This window comes from Condylura cristata, unplaced genomic scaffold (assembly GCF_000260355.1).
Source record: "Condylura cristata isolate star-nosed mole 26May11 unplaced genomic scaffold, ConCri1.0 scaffold00019, whole genome shotgun sequence".
Lineage (NCBI taxonomy): Eukaryota > Metazoa > Chordata > Mammalia > Eulipotyphla > Talpidae > Condylura > Condylura cristata.
In genome coordinates, this window is record NW_004567120.1 from 36,089,486 (window position 1) to 36,110,748 (window position 21,263).

The following is a 21,263-nucleotide window of genomic DNA, read 5'->3' on the forward strand; positions in this document are numbered from 1 at the left end:
GTCTCATTGCACGCTCATGTCATTCCACAAGACCCACAGTGCAACAGACAAACCTCACAATAGGCAGACTTGCCCCACAACCCTGACAGGTGTACCCTGCGTGAACTACAACACAAACTCAAGCCACACAACAAATCCCCCAACACAGATACCCTAGGTTCAAGACATGTTCCAGCACACACTGGCACACATACCACACAGAATTGTAGCACAAGGCGCATTGGCATTAGCACACAGAACACTGCTATTGAGTAGACACAGCTCTGCTGCAGCCGGACTTGCCCCAGTGACCTCACGCGCTCTCTGCAACACTGAGACACACCGAACAGAATTAACTAGGTCATACAGACTTGCCGGCCAGGCACAACATTGGGCCGTGGCCTCCAGAGGCGCCGCACCATACAAAGACAACCCACACCAGAGGAGCTTCCTGCCCTTAAACAAACAAACAATCAGATTCCCCCTTCGGCAGGACACATCATATAATGCAAGGACATAATAATTTACTGTAGAATGCCTAGATTCAACCCATGATACACAGTCTCGCCACATTCCATAGCCCACAGTGAATTGATAGTCCCACACAGACCTGCCCTGCAATGCGAAGACTTGCTCCACGCTTCATAGACTCGCCCAACTGTGCATTCAGAAGTCACAGTCGCAGATTGTAAATGTTGGCGCCTGCTTCCACCCAGGTTCCACCGCTTACTGGCGCTGGGACTTCTGTATGTTCCCTTGCTGAAATGTTCCCTTGCTGAAATGGTCAGCGTTCGATCAGAGAGAATTTAGGTTTGGTGTCAGTAGGAGTGATTTTGAATTCTGCCTCTTCTGCAGCTTTGCCATCTGACCAGAGAGAATGCACTCGAATTCTCTGATCCTCACTTCCTCTTTGTAAACGGGATGACATTGGTTTCTGTTGTAAGGATTAAATAACACCAACTATCTGCATCTGAATATCTAGACAAAGAAGAAGGGTGGGGAAGAAGACAGGTGGTGTGGGGCTGTGGGGTGGGATTTGGATAGCCAGGAGGCAGCAAGTGGGTCCAGCTGAAGGCTGGAAGTAAGGCAGAACGAGCTGTAAGCCAGGTGTCCAACACAAATGGCCCAGGTGGCGCAGGGTTCGAGGAGACCAGTAACCATCGACTCGTCTCTAGAGTATAAACATCCTGTGTTGGTACAGAACAGTAACTATATAGCCATCGTTACCATCGTCATAGGGAGACATCGGTCAGTCTATGCGTGTGTGTGCATTATATATATATGATCAACATTTTGAAAGGACATTGTCTTTTAATGTTTATTTTCATGGCTACTTAAAGAGAAAAAAAAACATCTTGAGCCCCTCTGCTGGTGGTATCAGAGAACAGTAGGTGTGAAAATGACACGTGCATTCACAATGAAGAAGTTCCTACAGATCAGAACACACACGTGCACACAACCCCACAGTGTTCACACGGACACAGTATGTGTTTTAATTGATGCACAGAGACATGGGAGATGTCTATACGAATGTGGAAACATCCGCTAAGTAGATACAGATGGGAACTGATAGCGTCTCACGCATGTACATGGTGGCATTCTCATGCTTACAGAGTCACCTGTATATACACAGGCATAGCTGTTATGAAAACGCAATGTGTAGACATGTCCATGCTCCCAATGCAACGTAATTGTGCCTTTCAACACTAAAAAGTCAGCGTGCACACAGTTGTACAAGTGTGGCCATATACACAGGTATACTCAAGTAGATGGGTGCACATACAGAAACAGGCATGCCAGTGTGCACACACATGCGTTTCTTGTACATGAAGACAGTTGCATACTCACAGAGTAAGCAAAGATGGATCCACAGAGAGCTCCCCATGTATACAGCGGTACACACGTTTAGGGAGAGATGCTCTATACCTGGAAACATATACGAGGTACAGATTTAGATACATTCATATGCTAAAGGACATGCTGACACGTAGAACCATACCAAAAGATTCACACAAAGATATGCACAGGAAAAAAAATCTATAGTCACACACAGTCTCAGATGTATAGGGAGAAAAGGCATGCTCAGGTATGTGCAGAAACACGGGAAAATGCACAGGCGGGCATGCGCACAGAGACAGCAATGGACACGAACCTCTACCTAAATGGACTCATAGAGAGATGGACACAGAAGCTTATGCAGATACGTGCAGAAATACACACACAGATTCATGCACATAGACATTCCATGTGGATGTACAGATAGACACAGCCCCACAAGGATACCGAAATACACAAACAAAATCACATGTCTGTTAACTTATGCACACAGATACAAAAATGTGTATGGCCACCTTGCGAGAGCCCAGCAAATCTCCACAGACACAGTTCTGCAGATATTGTATCTATACCATGTATCCACAGTCATATGTATCCATAGAAACATAAGTAGGCCCAACATAGGTCAGACAAGCACGGGGACATGGATGGGCATGCACATAGACATGCCAACCTCCCATGCATGTATAGTGTTCACATCTGCACACATACAAACAGAGGCATGTACCCAGCACTATCCAAGAGACTCCTTTCACATGCAGAAAGATTGACACAGTTGACTACACTGACATATACTTGCAAACACATGCATGAACACTGAGGCGTGCCCATGTGAACGCAGAAACACCAAGACACACACACATGAAGAGATTTACAGGGCGTGGCACACAAGCTCACCCTGCCACGCCCCCAATTATACACATCCATGTAGACGTACAAAAGTCCATACAGATATTTGTGAACAATAAACATGAGGACTAAACATGCCCACACAGACACATGTGGCTCTCTAATCCACAACAGGCAGCAATAAACACATGGAATACAAATAGTTCCACAGACTTGCATATGTACGCAGACATGGCTACTGCCCAAAGAAGACAGGCGAGGGTCACACTCCAAATCCCCTTTACAGGCATATGTGCACACAGAACTGCATAAATACAGGCTCATGCAAGACACAAATGCATATGCGGATGTATACTCAGATGCTACCTAGGAACACACAAGTCCGTAACACCCTCGGCATATAAAGATAGACGTGCATATATCTACAGACAATGTAGACCTAAGACACTAAAAGCACAGATGCACCCATAGGTGTGCAGTGCAGACACACGCTTACGTTTCAGCGAGTATACACATTGGCACACATGCTGATATAGCCGCTGTGCCCGTAACACTCCGTTCTAAGTGCACACTAGATACATGAACATGAACACATCTGCAAACAGGCGGGCAAAGACTAATCATGCTGTCTAAAGAAACAGGCTTACGCACAGAGACATGCAGAGACTCAACCACATATAAAAAAGACACGAATGAGTACTTTTTTGAAAGAGGATGACTTTTAACATACCTTTTCCTTAGCTTCTTCAAGAGAAAATGAACATTATCCAGCTCCCTCCACTGGGCTATACTGTGTAACAGCAGATGCCGAAATTTCCCGAAAGTTCTCTGAAAGACCTGCGTGCACAGGTGGGTGTGGGTCAGCTCGCAGTGCCTCCATGCAGAGACTCAGATCCTCACAGGGACCCACAGAATTACAGGCATGTGCATAGTCAGAAAAAGATGCATGGACTCATACACCACTGAAACACTGTAACATTCTAAAGGAACCCAAAGCAGACCTACATTGGCATCTCAGCGCCAACATTTGCAAGCTGAGGAGTTTGGGCCATTTTCCTGCTTTCTCATCTGTAACGTGGGGGAGTATTAACACCTACCTCTTGAGACTTAGTCTAGTACTTAGTCTAGTGCTTCTGGTGTGTGGGCTGCTACTATTATTACTCTTTGGTTTTGCTTGAGTAGAAGCTCCTCACTGGATAGGGTTTGGGTTTTGTGGCCAAAGTGCGTGGTTCTATCATGGAGGTATAATATAATATGATATGATATATAGTACATAATTTATACCACATCAGAGATCATAACTAGCATTGTAAATGGAATTAAGAAATAATCGATTCTGTTCAGACGCTGCCATTCCTGAAATTTTCAGAGATGATTAGGCCTTTTGCAGTCCTTGACAAGTGGAAAGACCTATAGCAAATATTTAATGCCTTTTTTTTTTTTTTGATGTTCTTGTTTGCTGTGTTTGTCACTGTTAATAGCATTGTTTTCCTTTTGCAGGAGAGGAAGCTGGAGAGCGGAGTGCCCCCTAGTGACCATTTTGAGTAAGTACAGTGTTTGTGGGTTGCTCAGAAACTTCACTAACATTTTATCCACTGCAAAGCTGTGTGAGTGCCCTGGGCAATAAGCTAGTCCACATCAAGTTTTAATGGCTCCTGCTACATCCAGAAATTAAAAGTAGTGATAAAATAGGAAGAAATCTTGCAAGGTTTAACTTGCCCAGCTCAGTTTTCCTCCCGGCTTTACTGAGACTGTTCCCTAGCACTGGTCTTCAAACTCTTTAATTGCAGGCCACCTAAGGTCGTTTGGAAAGCCACCTACTCCATCACAAATCCTAGGGTTCGCCCCTGAATTTTGGCATCATAAATTTAAACATTTGAACAGTTATTACTTCCAGCATATTAAAGTACTTACACTTTTAGATAAATGACCTAATTAAGCACATGTTGATTGCACTCAGTGAACTAAAAAATACCATAGCAACTTGATACTCATCATTATAGCTTCAGAAGCAAGAAAATAAAGAAAAAAACACGGGCAGTCTTTTAAAAGAGCACGTATGGGTTGAAATAAGTTTTTCTGTAACTCTAAGCCTAAGTACTGAAATTATTAAATTATTAGTGATACACTTTGCAGGAGTGGTAGAAAATATTATAACATTATACATTTTGATAAGCAATTATTAAAACCGGAAAGTAGAAGTTGGTTGGAAATGCATGCCACAAATGAATATGATTATTTTGTTCCCATAAATAAATGAATGGAATCCATGTCCAGATGAAAATTCATACAGTGACTTGCTATCAAAAATGCTTTTTAATACATGAATTGGCTAGGCCTATCTTTAATTCCACAAAAGCAAAGAAAGCCTGATTTACAAAATGATTTGTTGCTGAATCACTTATTACTGAGTTTTCAGGAAGTTTATCAAAATTGAGCAAATGATTAATTATAGCTGTCATACTTTCATTTTGAGCTATTAGTTTTCATGCACAGTACTCACACTACATTGGGAGAATCAAAATATTTAGATTAACATGCGTTTGCCAAAATAATAATTTTTAATTTGCATTACATCTTTTAGATGTAAAATTTTGGGGTTGCATATTTGTAGCATTAATTTCAGAGAAAACAGTTGTTACATTACTTAATCATCAAAGGCAATATTGATATCAAAATAATCAGCCAAATCAGATTTACTTTCATGAAAAGTGTTGACCTCAGATGAAAACTCATTCTGAGGAGCATCATTAAAACCAGAGAAATAAATTAGGAAACCTCTTGATTAATAATTTACAAAAATTAAATAGAAGGCTAACATGATAAAATCTTTACCCATATCAAAATAAAGAAATTAAATAATTCCTCATATGTAATTTTAAACAATTTTGTATGTAAGTGACATTATAACTTAAGTATGAAGGGAAAGCTGATGGCAGGCATGGTCCTTTGATAGAACCTTATGTTTATGCATGTGTTTTCAGAACTCTGGAGTTGGTTTTCAGTAAATAATTGAATCATGTATAAAAATCTAAAACCACATCAACTTTAGTAGATCAAAGAATCAAACTTTTGAACTGTATTTAATTAAGAACAAAAATATGTGTAGCTAAAAATTAACTTGTCTGGAGGCTACTATATTTTATTTTTAATAAGGGGGTAGAAAATATATACAATTATTTATAAAATGAAATGAGGATTGAATTTAGTTAAACCCTGAGAAGGAAAACAAACGAACAAACAGGGTTTAACTAGTTTAATTGACTGATTTACCGTAACAGAAATGGACATTTGGTAATGCTGGAAAACATTCCAGTTATATTTAAAAGAATATTAGCAACATGTATACTGTTATTAGTTAGTAGGTGCTTATCTCTCCACTTAATGATACACTTAAGTAATCAGTAGAGAAGAATGGCAAAATAGTACTTACTTTTAAAAAAGTTCATAGGCAATCATTTTTAGGCAAGGACACAAGTAAGTGGGAATTGAGAATCTGAGGGTGGATTTCCCATAGCCTCTCCCTGCTCACAAACTTCTTGCAAATCATTCCTGTTTGTTACCTAGTTTGAAGACCATTGTTCTAGACAGTCACCAGCAGCGTTGCTCCAGAACGAGATGTAATTGTCAGTGTTGGGGTGACCAGTGTATTGCCGTTCAGAGTCATGAGTGCAGTGGAAGGAAGCAGCTGGAACTCTGCCAGTTGATCCTGAAGTAACCATGCCCGGCAAAGTGTCTGGAAGAGATGACTTTGTTCTGCTAAAGGAGGCATGTATTACCTGACCTGCATTGTCCCAAATGGGAAGTCTCTAGCCACATGTGGCCACTAACCATTTGAAAGGTGTTTGTGCAAATGGAGATAAACTCTAAGTATAAAATATGCACTGAATTTCAAAGACAGCAAACAAATAAAAAATTTCATGACTATTTTATATTGATTACACGGTGAAATGTAAACCGTGGCGATATATTGAGTTAAATAGCAAACAGTATCAAAATGAAAGTTTCCTACTTTTAAGACTAAAAACACTGCAACATGAACATTACAATTACATATATATGGTCTGTACTTTATGCTTTACAGGCTAGTATTGGTCTAGACTGTATATTGGAATTTTCTAATCTTCTCTGTAAGAATCACCGTGGAAAAAATTAGCTTGCCCACCATCTGGTGTTCTGATGTAGCCACTACTTTTTAGTAGCTTTTGGGTTTCCAGGTTGGAAAATTACTCGTTGTAAGAAGAAAAAAGTAATTAAAATAATATTTCATTAAGGATATCTTAATAGTAGTCTTTCATTCAGACCTAGACATTTCCCCAGTATAAACTTTGGTGACTTCTCAGTATACGCAGTTTTTCAAACTTCAGAAGTGTCAGTGGAAGAGGTTGCATTTTACTGAAGCTATGAGGTATTGTATCTTGTTGGAGATATTTTTATATAATTTTTCTTATATGCAACACTAAACAAGTAAACAAAACACTTTCAAATAAACTATAGTGGAATGCGTTCTTACCCATGGCATTTTGATTTTATACTTGGCTGAAAGAGCTCTTTCGGCTTACTTGACGTAGATTAGATGTAGATTTCTTAGTAAGTGTGATGGCACCGTCGTGCCGGGACCAGGTTTGAACATACACAGGCCGTCGCAGCTCCTTCTCAACTCTTTCCTGGTGACGCTGACTGTAAAACCTCGCTGGCGACAAGTTGCATTCTGATTTCAGACCTGGGAAAATGCGAACACAACAATGCATCTCAGGGTAAGTTCAATACCTGAGTTCCTTGTCCAAGGAGAAGAACCGGCAAGGGCAGAAAGCCAGTTTCTAAGACATCAGCCTTTTCTGTGTATCACTGTGTTTGAAGAGACAAAACATGGCTGTCCGTTAAAAAGTCTTCCTCGTGTGCTGGAAAGACATCACAATCTCTTCCCTTAACTGTTGTGTGATGGTTCTCCTGGCTTGCTTTTTTTGGTTTCCTGGCGGGCCAGGGAAGCATGGTGATGGGTGTGGCTCTGGCGGGGAGAGGCTCTGTGCGCAGTGAAAATGTTGAGCACCTTTGTTGTGAGGGCCGCTTAGCACCGTCTGGTGGGGAACTGAGCCTTCAGGGGGCACTGTTTGTTCTTGGTAAGTGGGCTAACAGAGGGAGCCTTTCTCCTTGTTATAGTCAGTGTACCTGTTCTTGACTGAAGGGCCGAGGAGAGGGAGGCGTGGAGATTGAACTGCTTTCCTAGTTTTGTATTATATAGTACTCAAGAGGGTCGGCATGATGAATCAAGATTCCGTCAGAAGTACATTATGTCAAGAACGAAATACAGATTGGATCGGTCGTTCAGGAAAGCAGGCACACCTCTGGCCCTACATACTCTTGAGATTCTCAAGCCATATCAAAACCCCAGGTTTGCATGGAATGAGGAGACTGAGAGAACCAGTAACCTATTTTCTCTCTTGACCCTACAGTTAGACATCATATTGAGGCTTAAGGATCTCTTGAGAGTTCAAGAGCAGGGCCTGTTTCATGGGACTGTGGCATGTGCTCAGATTAGCTGCAAGCTAGTTCAGAGCTGTTTGGCTTGGACTTGAAATGTCTTGGTAAAAGGGCCCCGATAACAGCCTTGTCTCAGTGGAGATGCGAGGGGTGCGGAATTAGACTCACTCTTTTGAACACTGGGCGTGATTCCCTCTGTCCCTGCTCATGGCATTACTTGGCAGCTGCCCCCGCTGCTGCTGCTGCTGTTAAAAACCAGAATTGTATCAGCAGAAATACAAGCAGCAGCACTAGACAATATCTTGTAGTTAGTCCGCATTTATTCAGATGACCTGGGGCTGTGTTTGTGCTAAGGGGAGAGCAAGCATCGCCACCTAGCTTTTGGGGGCTCCTCTTTCCACCATGAAGCCTGCAAAGGGGAGTTGGCATGTTCACACAGGGGTCTGGGTGTTGGCCCTCAGGGGCCTACATGTGAGAGCATGATGAGTAGGGAGGTTGTTCTGGGGGGTGGGGGCCGTCTGAGCGCTCTGACTGGCCGAGGGCTCCAGCAGCTCAGGTTGGAGTGAGGATGTTCCGGAGTACTCGCAGGTGTGCCTGAAACCCCTGACCCAGCGGGGAGGCGCATCTGCCACGTTAGTGAGGAAACCCCTGACCCAGCGGGGAGGCGCATCTGCCACGTTAGTGAGGGTGGGTCGTGTGGTCAGCAGCGACTTCATTTATAGAGGGAAATTCCCAGCATGTGTCTTAGAAACCCAGCTGAGACTGAAGAGTAGAGAGGCAAAGATGGCCATGTCTCAGAGTTGCAAAGACCCTTCAAGATGCAATGCCGCTATCTGGGTTTTGAAATCTCCAGCATATGGTCCTCTTACCTCTGTGGGAAGGGGAAGTGTTGTCTCCAAAGTGACCTGTTCAGTCCCCCTGTCTTTGTTAGCTTTACCCCATATTGGGCAGCATCTCCCTGCGAAGCTCAGGGGGGGTCGCTATGCCCGCTCTTCTGGTCCCTGAGTATAGACCTGTGTCTCCCTGAACTCTGCTCTTTGCCTGGCTTGGGCTCCCTGCCATTCTTCAAGGATGACTTTGGCCCCGTTACCCATTTCCTTCCTTTTGTGAGCCTTCCCAAAGGGGGTTCACTGGCAGGTGTAGGTTCCTCCGGTTGGATCCTTGATCAGGGGTTGGGCGGCAGGGCGCGCTCTTCCTGAAGCAGAGCTGGCGCGCTGGGTCTGGTTTGAGCTGGATACATTAAAAAATATATATAATAGTTTATTTTAACATCATTTTGTGCCTTTTTTCCATCTCAGCTGTAATCCCCGTGGGCTTCCCATCACCAGATTACCTTGCCATCACCATAGTCCAGTGCATTTCCCTCCCACCACTGTTTTTGATCCCATTCCCCACTCCACCCTGGTAAAATGTCTCTGGTATATAACTGTTCATTATTATTATCCCCGCTCCGCACCCCCCCACACATCCCTCCCCCTTTATGCTTATGAGTGAAATTATATGGTTTTTTTTTTTTGTCTTATTTCACTAAGCATGATCCCAGTGGATACCTTTTTAACAAATTCTGGAACTGGGAGATTTTTTGCAGAGGTCGCTGGGAGGGGGCAGTTGGCTTTGCCTTTTTGACCTGCCTGCTCCCTGGTTACTGTTGTTTATGTTTTGGAAATAAATCCTGGCAAGCTGAACAGGTGGGAGGAGACCAAACTCCAAAGCTAATTGGCACCAGGACCAGTGGGATGGTGAAGGGTAGAGTGGACGTTCAGCAGTGATCTGGAGGTCCGGACACACATGCTGATTTTCAGTGCTGCCCACCTGAAACTGGCATGGGGTTTCAGGGCAGTGTTACCTCACTTTTAAAAATGAGGTGCGAGAGAGGCGGGACCTGCTCTCGCCCTGCTGAGCAGTTGTGAGCACCTGCATCTGGTAAGAAGGGTGGGACAGGAGGAAAGAGGGGCCCGGAGGGGCGACGTGACAATAGCAAGTAAACTCCTTGGAACGTATTTTAACTTTGGCAACTTCAAAACCTGATGATTATAGAGAACTAGTTAATCCCTGAAATAATCCCCATGAGCTCCAACCCAGATGCATGTGATCTAAAATAAGGTCTGCAGCGAACTGGTCAGCCAGTGGGCAGGACACATTTTTTTTGGGGGGGGGGCAGGACACATTTTAAAGAGGCTTCTATTTCTTGCCATGGGTGGCTGGATGAACGATGTGCTGAAGTGGAATTTCAGATGAAGCAAGATTAGGTTGTAGTTGACGCAGAGCATTAAGGGCTTCCTAAAGAGATTAAATCAAAACCTTATTACAGTCTGCTAATGCCTTATTAAAGGAGGAGACCTTTTTTTTTTTTTTGCTCTTCAAGTTTTTCACTGAAACTTGTGTTTGTGAGTATTATTAAACTTCTTGGGATTAAGGCCTTTAAAGCCCCTTGTTTGCAAAGCCCCATTATCCAGTTCTCTGCAGGAGCTCGGCCAGTGCTCTACCTAGCTGCCCAGCCATCCTCTTCACTACACAGGGGCTTAAGAAAGACAAAGGGTGCATGTGAGGAAAGTGGCCCCGCGCCTCTGAACCCCATGCAATGTTGGAAACCAGTGTCACCGCCCTGAAGACAAGACGGGAAGAGGCACTGAACAGTGTTGGGAGAGGAACTTGGCCAGAGAGAGATGTTTACTATTGTTCACTTTTGCCACACCATCCTCTCATGCCCTCCCCAAGTCCTGGGGCAAAGACGACCTAGAGACTGATGGGTATTTAGCCCCAAAGGAGAACTTTGGCGCGGCCTCTGTGGTGGCTTCTCCAGAGTCCCTGATCTGGAAGTGTGGAGTCTTGGCTCGGGGCGGTGGGCCTAACCCCAACCCGCTCTGCCTGCCCCCTGCCTTTGCTTGGAATGTGTCTAGGTTCTTCTCAAATGCATCTGTAGCATAACTTCCACAGCAAGTGATCCTCAGTGACTCAGTGACTGAGGTCTGATGAATCTAGGCCTCTAAATGCATAGTGCTGTGAACCAGTGTTACCTCCGTAAAAATAGTGTTTAAAAAAGTCCTTAGTGATCTCGTTATTCCAGCGTGGCACACTCAGCGGCCAAACCTAAAACTCTTCTCAGCTCCAAGGTCAAGATTTCCTTGTGGGGAAGGACTTCTCTGGTCCTAACAGACTCTGTTGTGCCCGTAGCTCTGACTGCCACACAGTCATTCGGACACCGCCTCCCTGTGGCTCGCGCATCGTCAGGCTTTTCATGAAGGTTCACTTGCTTTCTCTGTGCAGATATTACAATGTCCCGTAAATGTGTCCACGTTGTTTTGGTAAGCATTCACATGCAGACCCTAGTGGGTAATGTAAAACCGGGCCAACAGGAGTGCTTTCTGTGTCAATGGGGATTTCCTCACCACTGTCTAATTAAAGCAGAATACAGAAGGCAAAGAAAGAAAAGCCTTGCTGTGGAGGCCAAAACTGTAGCTTGCATCCTTCAGCCCTGATTTTGAGGTTAGCGCTTAGCAGAACTGCCACCTCTCCTGCTTGCGCCCCTGTGTCACGTTCTCGCATCGACGTAGTCAAAGACATTTGAACACAACTTCCAGGTGTAAATTCATAACACGACGAGACACCTCCCACAGTCCTGCGTGAGCCTACCCTGAACACTTAGGTTTTGCCACATAGTTCAACTGGTTGCATATTCCCAGCTGGTGATTTGTCCAATTACGCGGATAAGCGTGACCAGCTAGCACCCAGAGGGCAGAGCTGTCTGCAGGCGAATGCCAGCGCAAGGTGCGGAAGGGACTCAAGACAGGAATGACAGACCCCGCCACGCTTCATTGTCCGGCAGTTCCCCCACCGCGTAACGGCATCAAGAAGCAGGCATGTGTCAGCAGTCTGCAAACGGCAACGTGGCATCACTTTTCATCCTGGGTAGTATGCCACTGTGTGCCACATCCTTCTCACCCGATCCTCTGTCCCTGAGCACTTAGATGGTGCCCTTACTTGGCTGCGGGACATGCTGCGATGAACACAGGAGAACACGTGTGCCTTTGAATTCGTTTTTGTGTGGGATTCTTCCCGTCCAGCAAGTGGAATTGTTGGATCATATGGTAGATCTATTTTTAACATTTTGAGAATCCTCCATGCTGTTCCCTAGCTGGTAGGAGTGTAGAATAAGCATCTTTTTTCTTTTTCTCTGGAAAAACTTTTTTAGTTATCACTTACTGGTGAATATCAAGCAGGTTGCTGTTAGTATATTAGTGACTTTTACGAATTCTTGTTTCCTTGTAAAGCAGAGGAAAATGGGGGTTTGTGTAACCAACCAGTGACCTTTAACACCGAAGACCCTCTTTTGTTGAACAGGAGTCTGTTAACGAGGCTTCTGATTACTCCTACCAGATGTGTGGATTGTTCCAGAAATCAATTACTCCATTCAACTGGGAACCTCCTGAGTTAATTTAACCACTTCTTTCTTTGTGTGTGTGTTGAAAGGACAGTTAAGAGGCAAGAAGTGGACTGCCCAAAGCCTGCTACATCACAACAAAGAATCCCGACCAAGCAAAGACTCGGTATTTTGTGGGCTTTTTTTTTTTTTAAATATAAAATTAAAAGCTTCTGGTAAATTTGGTTAAATGATATAACTTTGAATTGCTGCACATAATTTTCTTTGATTTCTATATAGCACAAGAGAACGATAAGCTTAGAGGAAGATCAGCTAGGTTTTAGTCAGCATTACAGTAAATCCTTCTTTACTAACCAAGAAAAGGGAGAATTAGGATGGGCTCCCTCCATTTCATCAGCCAGTCTGTCTGGATTGGGAGAACAGCCAGGGAGTATAGTCTTTGTGCTGCCACAGAGTATCAGTACACTGTGGTACACGCCTCCCTCCCGGAGCCTCACATTACTTGCAATAGATAAAGTTATGCCCAATATTGATGACCCTTCCAGCTCTAAGTATGTGCAGCTTGGTGAACCATCTTTGCCTTCACTGCCATATAAAAAGCCATTTTGGGCAGCAGCCAGTGGAGGCAAAAGCCATACCCATTTGGAGGCTATTTCTTTTTCTTAAAGATTTATTTATTTATGCACACAGAACTGGGCTACAGGCCAGAGACTCAGGGGCAGTGAGAGACTTCACAAGAGACAGAGCGGAGAGCAGAACAGGCAGATCGAGGAAGCACACTGCTGAGGGGAGCAGCGGGCGGGCCAGGAGAGGTCTACCACACCATGTGGTTCACCTCCGGGGTGGGGATCGAACTCATGCTGAAGTGGCCTTAGCTTCTTAATGCTGTGCTTTAACCCGCTGCGCCACTAGGGAGGGCCCTGGAGGCGATTTCTTTGACAGGCCTCCCATGGTGGAAGCCTGCCTTCGCTGCTAGAGCTGAGCTCTCTAGTACAGGAGATGTAATGTACGTGTAAGATACACATCAGTTCTCCAAGACTTGTTATATGTTCAGCTACCTGTACATTCTCTTCGCCTACAAGTGAGCAGCATGAATGTAAAATTCAGCTCTCCTTCACTGCTGTGTCCCTTGGATGGCCTAGCCCAGGGCCTTTATAGAGGTGGCCGGCCAATGACTAGGACATGTTATGGAATTAGTTTACTGTGACTTCTCCACTTTTTTTTCATGTGTTACTCTAGACAATTTTAAATGCTACTCATGGCTTATATGCTGTTACTGTCATTCCCTCCACACACAACCTGATTTCTTGTCTACTTAGAAACCTCCAAACTTGGGGTTCTTGACCTTGAATTCATTTTAGAATCATGTGGGGATGTCTTAAAAAATACTGCACCACTCCATCCTATGATTGTGACTCACTTGATACAACCATTAGTGACCTTTCTTCCCTTAGACCGTCAGGGGTAGGGGGTGGGATGATAATAAAAAAATCATATAAACAAAGCAAGGGGACAGACAAAACCAAACCAATAACAAACCCTAGAAATGTAGCTATAGAAATGAGGCTGCCAGAAGGGGTGGGGATGAGCGAAGTGGGAAGCCCCACATGACTTCAGAGGTGCTTCACAGACGTGTACTGTGCCCATGAATTGGCAAGTTTGGTGCCATCTAAGTGGTGGTAACACCTTGCCAAGATGGCGTTGAGTTACTAAGAGGGAAGTTTGACTAGTCTTATGTTTTTACATTGTCTTGAGGCTTTACCAACCAGTTGCCTAAACCTTCTGATTAAATGCTACTTTCCAGAGTTAACGATTAAGTTCAAGGCAACTCTGTTGTCCATATTATATTGGATACATATAGCCATGTGAAGTCGTAGAGTCACGCAAACCACTTCTCTAAGGTCTATGTGGAAAACAGGACTCCTAGTGGCACCAGCCTCATGCTCTGGTTGTGAGGTTTCGTGAGGCCCTCTCTCAGCTCCCTCACTGGTGGGGTGTGTGCAGAACAGCAGCTGAGGAAAGCACTGCGGGATGAACCGTGGAGGAAGGCGGGGTTGCACTACTCAGGGAGAGCACGGGCTTTCAGAGACGGTTCCTCTCTAGAGCAGTGTGAAATAGCAGGGGTCAGCATGAGAGTAGTGGCGAAGCCTACTTACTTTCTCTGACAAATAGTTACACTCTGTGTATCTCCATTTCCCCGACGTCTTCATAAAGGAATGCTGGGCAGAGGTGGAGAGCGAGAGAAAACAGCTAATCGACACTCACACTGGCCCCAGGCTCACTTTTCGTTTCCATTTTTTGTCTTAATGAATCTAGCTGTTCTCACATATGTACAGTGACAAATACAGGTAGTTTATAGCAGAATGGAAGTTGTACTAAACAAGGAGCTTTTAAAATGGACAAGCATGAGTTTAGGTTAAGTAGCTTTGTAATTAGTAAGTATAGATTACTGAAACATGTTTGTTTAAGCACTTATGAAGTGTAGAAAGCCCCGAACTGTTGGTAAAACCTTTTTCCAACTTCGCTTTAGCTGTTTACAGCAACATGGAGGCAATCTGAGAGAATTATGAACAAGACAGAATGACAAATATTGGATTTTTACAAAGTGGATGGTTTAAGCAATGTGAACTACTTAAAACTAGTGTACATTGATAAATAATATGAACATTCTGAGGCCAAGAGGGAAGGAGAGGGTGAAAAGGTCAAAAGAAAAAAGAAAAAGTAACTTCAGGTGATCCATCGTGAGAGGCATGGCCACATTCCAGTAACCGTATGGACAACAGCCAGAGCAAAGGGACATCTCGTGGCCCAGCTTTGTCTTTTTCTTTTTGAAAGATTTATTTATTTATGCATACAGAATATTTATTTATGCATGCAAGGCTGGGGTACAGGCCAGGGGTGGTGAGAGGCTTCCCCAGAGACAGAGCGGTGAGCAGAACAGGCCGACCGACGAAGTCCACTGCTGAAGGGAGCAGCAGGCGGGTCAGGAGAGGTCTGCTGTGTCACGTGGGTCACCTTGGGGCGGGGTTGAACTCGTGCTGAAGTGGCTTTAGCTTCTCAGTGCTGTGCTGTAACCTGCTGCATCACCAGGGAGGGCCCCCAGCTTTTTCTTTTTAAGCACAACTGTCAAAGGATAGTGATAGTAACTCAATAAAGGTACTGCGCGGATTTAAATTTTTTTCATGTAAGGTGAAGTTTGTAAAAAGAACAGCCTGCTTTTTTATTCAGGACAGATTTTCTGAAAGTCCATCTTCCTACGATAATCACCAAATCACATCTGAATGAAACTTCAGAAAGAATAAACTCGCAAACTCTCGAGTTGAGAGATAGTCACAGCTGCCGTGAATGTCAGTGATGTGCTTTGCAGTCTGGTTAAGTACAGTCAGATTCAACCCCGCCGTGATTCAGTGGAACCCTAATTTTAAAGCCAAATCAGCTCCATGGCTCAGTTTTCTTTCTTTCTTTTTTTTTTTTTCGTTTTATTTTTCTTACTGCCGTGGATCATTTTCTTTTGACTTCCCCATCATAAGCACTGTGTGGAGTGGGGGAGGGGCACCAGAGACGGATGGGACTTCTCATGGGTGCGGGGACAGGGTGACGAAGAGGAGCAGAGGGCCAGGGAGAGAAGGAAGCCTGAAGGTCCAGGGCGCCTCGGGGACGCTGTGAGCTGGTGACAGGTGGGCAGACACCAGGAAGCAGTTACCCGCATTTGCTTTATTTTGAATTGCGTTAACAGCTCTAAAAATCAACATGATATTTTATAGCAATTAACTGCAATTACAAATCTTAAAAACATTTTTATGGATAATTGCATGCCTCACTCTTGTTCCTTCATTTTCATTTAATTCTAAAAAAAATAATGGTGCCATTTTGACAAGTACTTAGTGTTTGCAAAACTGATGATGAACACTGCGTTGCTTAAATTGGTTGCTACACATTTTCACCAACTTTCCTCCAATCTGAACATGTCTATAAGTATTTGCAGAAACTAGCCTGTTTGTGTGCCAAGGAAAAGTGACCCACACATTTCTGGGGCTGCAGGTGAGAGGACCGTGCGTCTCCGTGTTTTTTTCATGGTGGTTTCTTTGGCCACTTGGCAACAGGCTCCTAAGTAAATTACTGACCCACTGGACCTCGGCCTATTTGGATGTCATTTGGATAACCATGATTGGCTTTCTGATATCAGCCTCCTCAGGCTCCTGGGGGTAAATGAAAACACTCAGTGTATAATTTACTGGGCTTAGATTATCTAAGGTAATGTATTAATAGTCTTGACAGCAGGGTGGTAGTTGAACGGGAGAAATAATGACTTCTTGGACTCAGATGCCATTGAATGCATCTCTGAATTCAATGAACTGGCCCACACAGTTTCTGCAATGCTGTTTGTGGTGGGGAGTAATGAAGTTAAGCATAACTGAGGAGGAAGTCCGGTGAGGGTTACCTTTGTGCTGATTTTTCAAGAGGAACAGAAGAAAGGTGGGGGAGGGGATACAGGAGCTGTGTAATGAAATCTCAGTTCATGCTTATTAGCTGTGGCGCCTGTGGGCTTCAGCGAGCCTAAGTTACGTAATGTGGGTGAAAGTATTGAGGATGATTCTTGACACCTTTGCGTTCTTCACAAACGTTCTTTTTCTTTCTTTCCTTAAAACTTGAAGTTGTGTTAGTGTATAAACAACACTGAGAAAGTTTTATTTTTACTTATCAGTTGGTGGCATAAGAATGACCTATGGTCGAACCAGGTAACATTTTACAATCTTTTAAAACCTTTCTACCATTGTACTATAGTACAGATTTCTAAATTTATCTCTTGCTGTGTCAAGTGCTCAGATATTTTAATAATGGGAAAGAATACTAGGCTTGGATACATTTGCACTGGCAGATGAACACAAAACTCACTTTTCTAGAATATTTGCAATTATTATGTAAATCTGAAGATAATCAGTTTTTGTCACTTTGTCCTATTTCCTTGGAAGATGCTGACATTGGGCATAAATGGTGCCCCATCGTTTACTAATTTCTACAGTGGCAAAGCACAGAATGAGCCACTGTAAGATAAATGCTGCCTCCTTGTTTGTGTAGGCGTGCGTGACAGGCCCCATACCTCAGAGCCCTTCCATCACGCGCAGTCTCCCCTCAGCCTGGGTGGCTGACTGATTCCCACCCTGCTGGACCTTCTTTCAGTTGTTCTTTGGAACTGCCTAGGAGTCCACACATTCATTATGATGAATCACGCAGGCAGAAAATATTATATTTGAGCACATTTACTGGACTAGGAATTCTGAGGTGATAGAACTTTGAAGAAACTGAAGGCCTGGCTCCAACCTTTCTTGTTTATCATCTGACAGGCACTAAGACGTGCCTACAGAAAACTAGATCTCACACAATGTAACAGCACAGGAGGGAATTATCATGCTGTGGGATTGAGGCCGCAGTACCTGAAAGGGCTGTCGCATCAGAATGCGTGGGTTTAAATACGGCTCCACCGTTCACTGGGTGTGTGACCTTGAGCAATTCTCTTAGTGATTTCAGGCCTTGATTTTAACAGTTGTAACGTGAGGATGGCAATACTGCTTGTAGTCCATAAGGACTGGTTTAATTCATCTACAGGTAGCCTTACACATCGTCTAGCAAAGGGAAACACTATATATCGGTCGTTGTCAACGGTCGTTGTTACAGTAATCCTTGTGATAGCAATCACAGCAACTCTAGGAAATTCTTATGCTGTGAACTTAGGGGGACATAGTTAGGATGACCTTGCCTGCTTAAGAAAACCATTCGTGAAACAGGATATATTTTAAAATGAGCGATCCTCTCCTTTTGGTATAAATGTAGATGTCAGCCTTATTATAGGAGGGGAGCCACCTAATAACCACATAAATAGACAGGCCTCAGCTGCTAGTAATGGCTCATCCAGAATGTGGCGTCCCCAAAAATGGAGGCACCAGTAAGATGTCCATCATGTCCCAGCTAGAGTTTCAGAGACCTCTTCCATCTGGGATACCAGTCACGTCTTCAGGCAAGCTTGCAAATAGTAAGGATCACCTGTGGGTGAAGCTGTGCTGAAAGTCTATTGATCAGAGAAAGTAGTCTCCTTGTCCCTGATGCCCTCGCTTACCCTACATTATGCATAAATTTTAGTATGAAGTGTTGCTATTGACAAGGAATACTAAAGTATGCTCAGTAGGGCCGTCTTTGGGAGCAACAGGCACAGCCTTAGGACATGTCCGGGAATGCTGTGGAAACTGTCTGCCACTAACCCCGGGCGCACTTGCAAAGCCCAGCTGCATTTAGCAGATGGCTCATGATTCAGTATATTACCATCGTGTGCCCAGCTATAGATTCAGCAGATGGATGTCATCGTAAATGTGACTCTTTCTTATGGGTTGCTGTAACCTTTGCTTCTCTTCATCTGGACCCTGCTCATCACTAAGCTCACAGGCTGCTGTGTTAAGACAGCAGCACTTCAGCACTGGAAGAGCCCACAAATCTCCCTTCTCGAATGAGCTTTTAGCACAGGGAGCTCAAAGGTCTCTTTGCAGATACACAACAAGCCCCTAGAAGTTCTTGAGACACAGAGCAATTAAAATGGATCTCTTTTTGAGATGTCTGTGTCTTATGTTCTTAAAGCTCGATGCAAACGTTATTTTTTAGGCCTAAAAGTAAGCAGTCACATTGCATTGGAAAAGTTGTTGATATACCTCTTCATCAAAAAGGATTGAAAGATGCCCAGTGCAGCTGTGTGACCAGTAATCAAAACAGCCCTCCAAGGATTAAGCCTTAACCATGGAAGTTTTTTTTTTTAAAGATTTTTTTTAAAGATTTATTTATTTATTCATACAGAACTGGGGTACAGGCCAGAGATGCGGAGGGTGAGAGGCTTCACCAGAGACAGAGTGGGGAGCAGAACAGGCAGATTGACGAAGTACACTGCTGAGGGGAGCAGTGGGCGGGTCAGGAGAGGTCTGCCATGCCATGTGGATCTCCTCCGGGGCAGGCAGGGATCGAACTCATGCGGAAGTAGCTTTTGATTCTTAGTACAGTGCTTTAACCCACTGCGCCACCAGGGAGGGCCCTTAAAGATTTTTTTTATCTGTGCATACAGAACTGGGGTACAGGCCAGAGGCTCAGGGGCGGCGAGAGGCTTCACCAGAGACAGAGTGGAAAGATTCACCAGAGACAGAGTAGGGAGCAGAACAGGCAGATCAACGAAGTACACTGCTGAGGGGAGAAGGGGGGGGTCAGGAGAGGTCTGCCGCACCATGTGGTCACCTCCGGGGCAGGTGGGAATCGAACTCATGTGGAAGTGGCTTTAGCTTCTCAGTGCTGTGCTTTATTTAACCCGCTGAGCCACCAGGGAGGGCCGGAAGTTTTTTTCTTCAAAAGGGACACTGGGATGACTTGTGTTTAAAAAGACGATCAAGGAACGTTTCCTAAAGTAAAGGTATTTGGCAAACAGGCTTTCAGAATCTCTCTCCAGTGGAGATAAAGATGTAGGAATGAGAGACCTATGTCTGATGCCTTAGGCTCAGCAACAGAGCAAAGCATTTAGGTTTGATCTCACTTCTCCCTCCTATAATCAACCAAAGTTCTGCCTCAGTTTCTTCATCTGCATTAGAAAGCAAAGGATTCTGCTGGTTACACAGCGTTGTCCTGAGGGAGCCTTAATGAAAATAGCATGGGGGAAAAGCTTTGTAAGTTTACGTGCCATTTAAGTGTAAGGAGTTACTGTTGCTGCCAGGCGCATCCCTGGTCAGCTTGGGAAGGAAAACACAGCGCGCTGCCGTGTCGTCCCGCTAGGTGGCAGCCAAGCCACTTGGTGACTAGCCGGTATCCGGACGCCGCAGCGATCTGCTGGCTAGCTGCAGTGGGCAGTGGACTCAGGATGACTAGGCACTAGCAAAGTTAAAGACAGCCGGCTTGGTGGGAACAATTTGCGTTCCAGTGGCACTGGCTGGCAGCCCTCTAAGATTTTGTATCTAGGAAAACATGGTGCTTCCTTTGGCCTCTGAACAAAAGGTCAGCTAAACAAATAATTTCGGCAAATGAGGACCATATTTAGTGCCAAGTCGTCGCTAACAGACTTTAACGATTAAGACCACTTTACAAGCGAAGGTTTCACGTCCATCAGGGGCCCCCGCTGCCTGGCCAAGGGCAGTCGTAGATAATCTGGCTTGGAGATTGATGTGTCTCAGTTGAACTACACATATTATTGGCCTTTGCTGCCTGAAAACAGCCGAAGACCCGCAGAAAATGAGGGCAGGGCAGCATTGTAAGAAAACTTTATTTATTGATCGGAAATGTAAAACTCATTTTACATTTTCTTTCGGATTCTTTTCAGTCTTTTAAAAATGTAAAAACCTTTCTTGGTTTAAAAACAATACCTGGAATGGCCACAGGCCTGATCTGGCCCCCAGGGAGTTTTTCAATCCCCGGATTATAGTGTGCACTATCTGACTGACAATGTCCATACTTCTCACTGCTTTCATTCTGCATATTCACACTAGCCTATATTTGAGAGAATCCTTGTGATTTTTTTTTTTTTTTTGCTTCTATAGACACGGGTCTTGCTTTGTGTGAAGCTACAAGCTAAAGTATTCAAGCAGTTGTTGCCACGTTGTCAGGAAAACAAGGGCCTCCAGTCACGTTTCAACTTCAATTAAACAAACGATCGTTTTTTCAGTGTGCGTGGCCATACACTAACGGAATATAAAGCTTCCGTGTGTTTTCACTAGCTAAA

The 21,263-nt window shown here is 44.2% G+C and overlaps 1 long non-coding RNA gene across 3 annotated transcripts in view; it reads left to right on the top strand.

Moving 5' to 3' along the window:
* LOC105853863 overlaps positions 1-21,263 on the top strand; it is a 40,403-nt gene that overhangs the window by 9,325 nt on the left and 9,815 nt on the right. For 2 of the 3 annotated variants that reach the window (XR_001145617.1, XR_001145619.1), the window contains exons 2-3: positions 3,406-3,513; positions 4,165-4,208. This is a non-coding gene — a long non-coding RNA (uncharacterized LOC105853863). Of the gene's footprint in view, positions 1-3,405; positions 3,514-4,164; positions 4,209-6,231; positions 6,599-21,263 lie in introns of those variants that run through there. The other variant, XR_001145618.1, reaches the window with a different exon arrangement.